Source organism: Oreochromis aureus, linkage group 23 (genome assembly GCF_013358895.1).
Source record: "Oreochromis aureus strain Israel breed Guangdong linkage group 23, ZZ_aureus, whole genome shotgun sequence".
NCBI classification, from domain to species: domain Eukaryota; kingdom Metazoa; phylum Chordata; class Actinopteri; order Cichliformes; family Cichlidae; genus Oreochromis; species Oreochromis aureus.
The window spans coordinates 13,851,460-13,859,920 of record NC_052963.1 but is presented as its reverse complement, the minus strand read 5'-3'; the positions used below and the strand labels follow the sequence as shown (position 1 = coordinate 13,859,920).

The 8,461-nt window shown below is 39.5% G+C and overlaps 1 long non-coding RNA gene across 1 annotated transcript; it reads right to left on the bottom strand.

The window, feature by feature from the left end:
• Positions 1-5,126: 5,126 nt before the first annotated feature.
• LOC120436125 lies at positions 5,127-8,049 on the bottom strand. The gene is made up of 4 exons (XR_005610161.1): positions 7,818-8,049; positions 6,489-6,618; positions 6,019-6,084; positions 5,127-5,167 (listed from the first exon to the last, which is right to left on the bottom strand). It is a non-coding gene; the product is annotated as an uncharacterized LOC120436125 (long non-coding RNA).
• Positions 8,050-8,461: the final 412 nt, after the last annotated feature.

Sequence of the window (8,461 nt, the reverse complement as noted above, 5' to 3'; positions counted from 1 at the left end):
GCAATGGCAAGCTACATTGTAGCCACAGCTGCCCTGGGGCGCACTGACAGAGGCGAGGCTGCCGGACACTGGTGCCACCGGGCCTCTGACCACCACCAGTAGGCAAACAGGGGGTTAGTATCTTGCCCAGGAGGCAGCCTGGGATCGAACCACCGACCTTCTGATTAGTGGCTGACCTGCTCTGCCACCTGAGCTACAGCCAAGTGGCCAGCAAACCAAATGACTGCCACAAACAAACATAACTGACCTAAACATGAAATGACACACACATGTAATGGCTGATCAGACCGTTGTGACACGTGAGGGGTAACAAACAAACACAATCATAAATCACAAAACAATGCAGTACAGTCTAGTTTGTTAATAAACTAAACACTAAAGAAGAAAATCAAAACCATTAAACCATTAAACTCAAATATTTAATTAAATACAAATACTTTGTTTTTAAATTGAAGAAAACACACATTCTCCCCTTCAGCAGGGAGTGGTGGTGCGGTCCAATTATCCCTCTTTGCATTTAGTGCTTTCAAACCCTGGCTACCATCTTTTGTCCAGCAACTCCCGGGGATGATGGCAGGTAAGAAGTAAAAAGACAAAGGTTAGTCAAAAATCAAAGTAATGAAGTGGCATGAATACATAAGTAAAGTAAATGTGCGCGCTTACAAATAGAACAAATGTATCCACACCAATCAATAAAGTTATTGAAAACTGAAGTGTGTTACGGTGTTCAAATGAAGAAATGAAAATACAAGAGTTACTGACTTTAGAGTGTGGCCACGGGTTTGGCCATCACAATGTGCAGACTCCAGCTGTGGTAATGCGGGCGGATGAAGATGGTCACTGATGGACCTCCACCCCTGCCTTCTGGTCATCTGTGTTACTGATTAAGACTTACCTCTGCTCTGTGCGTGTGTGTGTGTGTGCATGTGTAACAGTGCCCCAAGCAGATGAGGGCACAGCAGGCGTGATGCCAACTCATGCAGCTTCTCCTTAGAAGTCACTCAGCGCCCCGTCCGTGTAGACAAAGAGCAATAATGGGAGAAAAAAGACACAGACTAGGCTCCTCCAGGCAGACCCATTGCTAACCAGCCTCTAAGCGCTGAATGAGAAGGCAGACCCCCGCCATGCCAGGTGATTTCAAAGACAAGGGTGTGTTATCTGTAGTTTGTGTGGGAGACAGTGTGATACGCCCTCTGTACATGGCTAATCCCCATATGGCACAGCTCCGACTCCACCTCAGGGCCAAAACACAGAGGCACCGTAGCATGAATGTAGCTCTGTGCAATATTAAAAAGAATAAAGAAAATGAAATAATAATTAAATCTAGCGCTGTGTTTTCATAGATTCACCAGGTCTTTCTCCCAGTGAGAGTGATGATTCAGCTTCTCATCTGGGTCCTGTGCCAGTATAGCATTTACTAGCAGATGGATAAACAGGTTTGGAAATCCCCTCCCTGTACTAAGGTTTGTGACACACACACACACACACACACACACATTCACGTGGCAACACAATGAGTGGCTTCCAGGAGAGACTTGCCCTTTCAAACTAATGATTCATCAATAATGTTTAGCCAGAATTGAAGCATCTGAATCCACAGCATGTCTGTGCTCTGGCACTCCTTGAGTCAAAGATCTAACAGCTCCAACCAGATGTTTTGGCTGTGCTCCAGTTGTTGTTTGTTGGGTAAAAACTGGTTAATTAAAGTTAATTATGAGTTTGTTTTGCTTTGTAGTTTTAATTGGCATGTTTATCTCTGTTTACTTCATACAGCTCATATCTTCTTAATAATAGTATGCAGGTTGAACGCCACAACTGGTTGTCTTAAGGTTGACTTAAATGAAAGAATACAAACCAAACTGTGAATGTTGGGAGTTAAATTAACTTTAAGGTGATTGGCTGATGACCAAAGCAGGTCATAGTTTGGAACCATTTGCATGTTTGTATTTTAGTATAAATGTCTGACTGTATGGTTGATTTGAAAATGTAAAGTTATTTTTAACGCGTGGCTTTTATTCAAACTCTGAAGCACTTTGTAACTCTGTGTTTGGATAAAAGTCCATCAAGTTATGAACCCATCAGCACATCCATGATTCTTATATCACCTTCCAAAGGTGCTCCATTAGACTGAGATCTGCTGACTACAGCGGCCATTAGAGTTCACTGAACTCACTGTCATGTTCAAGAAAACAGTTTAAGATGATCTAAGATTTGTGACACGACACGCTGTTCTGCTGGAGTCAGCCATCAGAGGAGAGGTACACTGTTCTCATAAAGAGACGGACATGTTCAGCAATAATACTCAGGCAAGCTGTGATGTTTACCTGAGTATTATTGCTACTCGGTTGATACTAAGGGGCCCAAAATGTGCCAAGAAAATACCCCCCACAGTGACACCACCACCGCTAGTCTGCACAGCTGACATAAGGCAGGATGGATCCATCCTTTCATGCTATTTATGCCAAATTCTGACCCGACCATCTGCATGTCAGAGCAGAAATCAAGACTCATCAGACCAGGCAACATTTTTCCAATCTTCTCATGTCAAATTTTGAGAACTGTAGCTTCAGTTTCCTGTTCTTAGCTGACCAAGATGCTCTTCTGCATTCTTTGGTTGTAACAAATGGTTGTATGAGCTACGGTTGCCTTCCTATCAAACATTTTTCTCTGACCGTTGACATCAATAAGGCAGTTTTTCCAAGAGAACTGCCTTTCACTGGGTATTTTCTCTTTTTTGTCACCGAAAAGGGTGTCTGTGTTACTTCTTGTCTTATTCTGATAATCCTAGTCTGTGCTCCCATGTTTGTCCACTTCCCTGATCACCCCTCAGTGTATATATTGTCTCTGTTTTCCTCTGTCCTTTGTCAGAGTGTCTGTTCACCTACCCCATGTCTCCATGTTCCCAGTGTTCTAGGTTTCCGAGTGTTTTCCCAGTTTAGGTTTTCATGGTTGGTTCTGTTTGCTACTCAGCCAGAATAAACAGCTCGCTTTTTTAAAAGTAGGCTCCAGAATGGATGATGGGATGTTCGCATGTCTTTATGTAACACTGAGTGTGCTGAACTAAAGGTAGGCCTAGTTTCATTTTCATGGTCATAATTATCAAGACAATGATTATGTCTTATTCTGATTATTTCTCCCTTTTGGAGGTGTAACTTTTACATGAGGGGTGTAGGAACATTTCCCCCTGAATATATTTTGATAAACTGATGTTGAAGTCCCTGTTTTTGTCGTATTGATGATGCAGCTAAAATAAGTGCTTTTAAATAAAAGAATAACCATTCAAAGTGCTCAGTGGTGAAACTGTAACTCTTTCAGATTTTGACAGCTGGACAAGTGATGCCTTATTCAAAGAAACATGAGATGAGTGCAGCATATTATCTGAACAGAGATCATTCAATGAGCAAGAATAAACACTGACAAGAGAAACACTTCACTGTTGATTATCATATGAAGTCTAATGAAAGCTGTTAATCTGTTAATATCCTGTTAATCTGCATACAGCAAATAAAGAACATGTGACTTTAAAGCATCCAGCAAAGTGATAACTGTCCTCTGCCCACTAAGTAGTGACTCTACAAAAGATTACATTCAATATCATCTTTATATTATATTTATATTATATTTAGTTATTCTCCAGTGCAACAAAGCCATGTAGGGCAATGTAAGGAGCTCTGTGATTGGTTAGGAAAGGACAGACTGGCTACCTCGATTTTTCTTCACTGCACATCGATCCATAGCTTTGCACTGCAAAGGCTAACAATAGACTTTTGCTTTTACAAAGACATTTAGCCTCGGTATTCCCTCTCTTAAAATGCCACTGGACACTGGAGTGAAATGGAGCCCTGATCCAGAGTTTTATTGTTCCTAATATTTCTTATAGAGAGCACAGATAGTGTCCCACTGCAATAATCACTCATGTCTAGATATTCCTGTTAAAAGGGAGGTTTTCCTCCCTACTGTCGCATAGCAACAATGGCAAACACAAGCTATTCTATAAAACAATCTAATTTAAACAAATAATCCAGCAGAAGCTTCAGACAGCCATCATATGACAGTGAAACACTGCCATCTGCTGGACTCGAATTACACAGACGCTGCTTTGACAGGTGAGAGAGTTTCAAGTCTGCAATGACTCAAGCATCAAACTACAAAACTATTATAGCGGACATGGTGCTCTAATGGCTGCTTCATTAACGCAGGTCAGAAAGGATAAAAGAAAATCAATAAATTATGAAACACAAAACTTCTCTTATTAGCACAACACTGCCCAGGGCTCAGGAAGTGAGTGTATTCCTTATAGCCTATTAAACCATAGCATGTTATTTTGATGTGTTACAGATGAAATGGCTATCCAGTAACATTCAGCCACAAAAATGCTTTTTTAATAATTTTTTTTTTACAGCTTTGCACTTTTACACAAGTTTTATCATCAGTGTCGCAATGACTGCTGCTAAAATTGAGTACAAGATATTTGTTAGTCTGATTAAAAGGTCTTGATGCATGCTCAATCATCCAGGTAAGTAAATCTCCAAAAGTTGATTCTGTTCATCTGGACGTAGCGTTTTCAGTGGGAGAAACATTTCATCACTCATCCAAGTGACTTCTTCAGTCTCAGCTGACTGCAGGTTTCCCCAATCTTAGAAACAGTACATTTGCATAATGACTGAAACCAGCCCACTGAAGGAACAATGGGCTGGGAGGTCAGTTCGTTCCTCATGATTCTGCAAATTCTCATGACCATTGATCAATGGCCATGAGTACCATTCACAGAGAGTTGTGGAATGGCTGCAATCACAGCATTGTAAGATGGTGAAAGATGTACCCTTAAGCCCCCTCCTCAATCCTCAAACTAAAGGTGCACCTTTAGTTTTGTAATTTAATTCTTCCATCCATTTTCTATCCCTGGCTGGGTCGTGGGGGCAGCAGCCTAAGCAGAGAAGGCCACACCTCCCTCTGACAGAGAGGTCACTACCCAAACCTTGTTACCATGGCTGAAGGTAAGGACGTAGATCGACTGGTAAAGCGAGAGCTTCGCTTTTACTTTCAGCTCTCTCTTCACCACGACAGATCTGTACAGTGTCTCCAGTCTGCGTCTGCACCCGCAGCACCAATCCATCTGTGAACTCCGTTTCCCTTCTTACATCACTCGTGAACAAGACTGCGAGATCTGTAATTTAATAAAAGCAGTAATTTGTTTGTCAGAGTGCACCATCCATTTCACACCCTGTTCTTTCTTTCCTGTCTTATATGGAAATTCACTTTGTGTAGCTGTTTGGGAGCCTGTTAAACTTCATTTATAGAGAGGTGCCTTATCATTTAGCCAGCTCTTTGAAGCAAAGCAGGTTCAAACTTAAACTTAAAGCTGTGTTAGCACTAATATTCATATTATTATACAAATATTGCCAAAGTACTACAATGAGTTTATGCAAGTAGCGTTTTCTGCAGAAAACTCTCATTGCTAATTAATTACTTTGCTGGTTTGATTAGAGTGATTTGAGTTTTTGAATGACCTCAGATGACACAGTAATATCAAGGCTTCTTAGGTGTTGCATCTGTGACTTATTGCTTTGTGATGGACAAGAACAGTTTTAAAATCTGAGGCTAGAGATGAACAGACACAGTGTCTAAGAAACATACAGTTTTCTTGCCTTGTTTGGATCTGCTCAGAGGAGCTTTGTGTTCATGAAGAAGGATCGTTAATAAAAGTGACACTAACTTGATGTTGTTTGGCATCAATGTTTAATAATCTTAGAATCATTTAATACTTCTTAAAATTATAGTCATGTGAATTATCTATTGCAGTTATTGTTGACAAAAACTGAAAATTTCCATCGTATTGTATCGTGTAACCATCCAGCTCACATATTAAATGTAAATGATTTGTTGAACTCAAGACATGATGAATGTTCCTGCATTAAAACACATCCAGCCTAGTGTTCTCACTCTACCTAAATGGATCTGTTACATTAGTAATATATGGGAGTTGTGTTTCAGTCTTTTCCACATGAGGACACTTACCTTTAGTTTTTGCTTTACTGATGAGTGGCTGGTTAACCTGCAGTGGTTGAAGTACGTGTCGGTCGTCTGGAAGAGAAGGTGTAGAAGATGTCTTTAATTAATGTAATGCTCTGAAGGTGTCAGTGATTACTGTGAATTCATTATAAAACTGGATTTCAGTGAATAAAGTGAATAAAGACAGGCCCTCATGGTGAAGCTCAGGTGTGCATAAAGTGTGGCAGGAGAGCTTTGTCATACTTTCAGATATTTTACATGAGCCAGTCTTTCAAAAAATAATAATTCATTCATCCACAGGTATCACAATGCTGATATCTGAAAGTAAACTGATATATATCCCCGACTAGGTTTACTACTAAATAAAGGATCTCCCCAAAATGACCAAATATATAAAGACACTCTCCAGAAGAACAAAAAACACATTTACATGTATAGATTCATTCCAAACAGCTCTCGTGCCTCCAAACACATACCGATGATTTGTCACATGTTGGGATGAGAACGTGTTGTTTCCAAAGCACCACAAATTGGGATCTGTAGCTCAGGTAGAGCAGGAAACCTACTAATCAGAAAGTTGCTGGTTCAATCCCCGTCTGCTCCAGTCTGCATGCCAAATATCCATTGAGAGGATGAATGTGTATTAATGTTAAATAGAAAGCACTTACAAAAAAAAGCATAGAAAAAAGTGATTGGGTGAATGAGGCAAGTTGTAGAGAGTATAAAAGTTTTATATAAGAACCAGTTCATTTACCATTATATGTTAGTCAGTTCTGTACTTTATACATGTAATATTGATTCGTTAGGTCTGATACATGTAGTCAACCTAACTCACTGACAGAAAATTTAAACAACTGTAATTGTTTATTTTCAGCATCTGAAATACTAGTTTAGTTTGTTTTTTGTTTTGTTTTTCTTTTTGGCTCCTGATATTAGTCAACTACTATTTGTCAACGTTGAACTAATAATGAATTTAAGAAAAGGTGTTATCCCAGTTTCATCCTGTTCAATTCAATTCACAACTGCAGTTGCCTCAAAGCGGTTTAAATTGCAATTTCACCAGCTGAGACCACATCCTCATTTTAGGTTTGACAGCATTTCTAGTAGATAATGGCAGATGGCTTGAGCATGAATTTAGGCTGCAGTTTGGGGAAGGCCTCAGAGGGGACTGTCAGCGACTCCTGAGCTGTGCACGAGGGGTCGACCACCCACTGGATGGCTGAAAGTCATTACATGCTTGTTAAAAGCCAACACCAATTTTTCACACTTGTGACTACTTCTCCACGTTAGGTAAGTTTTCAGTGTTTGGCATTACCAAAATGGGCTGAAATAATAAGTCAGTATTATTTTGAGTATCCAGAAGATGTGCATATTAGTTGGAAAGTTTAGTGGAGTGTGTTCGTGTGAGCAAAGTCCTGCTGATGGCTTAGATCCAGCCTATGGTAGCGCCTGCTGCAGTTCTCTGTACACTGTAAATGTATTTCATGCAGTTAAGTGTAAGTTGTGTACATGTTGTTTGAGTAAATCTTCTCAGTCAGTAAACACCAGTTTTATCATTATCTTGATTAAACATATGTAACACCTACTTGTATAGTAAGGTTAAGCTTATCAACTAGATTCGAGAGGAGTACAATAAATTTGAGAGAATTGAGTGTTGAACAGCCGGCAGATTTATTACAATGTTACAATGGTGCAATAAACCAATGTAAACAACATAGAAAATTATACCGAAGATCGACAGAGAAGAGCTCTTTTTGAAAATAACAACAAAATAAAATAAAATAAAATAAGTAGTCTCTTTAGACCTGACTCCTGATGAACAGGATATTGTGAGTTCAATAGTTTCCAGAGAAACGATCCGTATGAAGTAAGCAGTTTTTGCTCTTGCTTATCTGAAATCCTGTGATTTGAAGTAATTCAGTCTGTAGATCTACTCCTGCATCCAGAACAGCTGGCCACACTGCTTTTGGATTCGCCAAGAGTTTTCACAGGGTCTGGCTCGCCATCCATATCCAGAACCACTTCAGATCCAGGATCACAAAACCAGTCTGCACATACAGTACAGAGCAATAAACAAAATAGTTCTTAACAGTTTTTCTAAATAAAATGAGATCTCATAACGTTTTCAAAATCAAGTACACTGTTGTTTTAACATTGTTCTGTCTCTATGAATTCAATCTGTACTGCTTTACAGCACTACAATCAATTGTATTTATATACCCCTTTTTAAGGCATATACAATCACATCATGAAATGTTTGCAACGTAACTAGTTTTAAATAACTTATTTACATGAATCAACCCATAACTGAAATGACAAAGTGCAGAAAAAACACTGAACAACATTCATGGCTAAAAGAAAAGTGCATCCTGCATTAGTTTTGCGCATTTGTGAAGATGCCCAATCAAATAGACAATAAAATAAAATACGACACTCCATTTCACACACA